Source organism: Cryptomeria japonica, chromosome 11, assembly GCF_030272615.1.
Source record: "Cryptomeria japonica chromosome 11, Sugi_1.0, whole genome shotgun sequence".
Taxonomy (NCBI): domain Eukaryota; kingdom Viridiplantae; phylum Streptophyta; class Pinopsida; order Cupressales; family Cupressaceae; genus Cryptomeria; species Cryptomeria japonica.
Window position 1 is genome coordinate 589,500,514 of NC_081415.1, and position 1,495 is coordinate 589,502,008.

The window sequence follows — 1,495 nt, forward strand, 5'->3', positions numbered from 1 at the left end:
GTCCAAAACACGACTGCTTCCATGGGATGCCACCTTTTTTTAATTATTTATCCAAAATAGAAAAAAATATATCATCTTGACATAAAATATTTTCTTTAGCACATCATATTTTTTCAACATTTTCAAATAGATTTTAGTATTTTTCCTTGATAAGATAATCAACATAATCTTTTGATGAGGATGACCTACTTTTAGTAAAAATAAATAATAAAATATAAATATTAATTAATGTATCTGTTTTACAAAAATATTAGCCATAAATAAGCTAGATTAACCAAGTTAACCACCAGAACATGAATCTAACTACAGAACATGAATCTAACTAGAGCTAAATCCATAATGAAACTTAATCAAATCGACAAAATAATAAAATTAAGCATCAAACCCCCCTTTTGTCAATCCAATAGGCTTCCATTTCTCTTCTTCATCATTGTGTTGTGTGGCTCTCAGTGTCGCACTGGAGTACCTGCATAAAGATGGCACAATAATTCTGAAGATAGTGGTTAAGGGAAATTGAGGAGAAATGGGTCGAATTTATAGACTTTGGAGAACAAGAATGGACAGTTGAGATTCATTCTGGAATAGAATTGATCAATGGCTGAGATTGCTTGAGACAAAACTGATTGGGAGTTTAACTCATTTGATTGATGAGTTGATTGGATTGATTGATCAATGAACTAATTAGATTGATCAGATGACTGATTTGATTGATTTGTTAACTGATTCAATTGCTATGTTCCAAAAAGTTGATTGAGAATTGAAAAAGGTGATTGAGGAGTTAATTGAGTTAACCAAGGAGTTAACAAATTTGATTGCTCAATCTAGTGGGAGTTAGAATTTCAACATGTGCTATAGGATTTTGAGATGAAATTCACATCTGATTTTTATTTCAATTTGAATTTGGATTTTCAAAAAGTGAAATGCACATGTAAATTTGATGAAATTGAAATTTGGGGAAATTTGGAATTTGGAATTTGGATTAGAAGAATGAATTAGTTAATTAAACAATTTAAAGAAATTATTCAACTATTTTGAATTTAATTAAATAATAAAAATTATTAAATTAAAGGATTAAATCATAATTAATTAAATAATAAATATTTAATTAATTGCATAGAAAGGGTTAAATGAATAATTGATTAATAAGGTAGAAATAGAATAATTAGTAATGTTGGAGAGATGTGATTAAAATTAATTTAGAAGAATTTGATTAGTTTAATTAAATAATTAAAGAATTATTTAATTAATAAGATGAATACTTAGCACAGATTAATGAGACATTTTTAGGTATCTACATTTGCTCCTCTTTGAGACAATGTTGGAACAATTTTGTTTCAAAGACAAAAATAAAAAATTTCTTACCCCAGTGTGCCTTGACGACGCTTAGAGTGTAAATATGCCCCCTTAGAAAATCGGTTGAAAAATTATGGAATTGAGACCAATTTAACGATATCATGCTAGTGAGTAATAGTTTCAAGTTTTGCAACAATTTCAA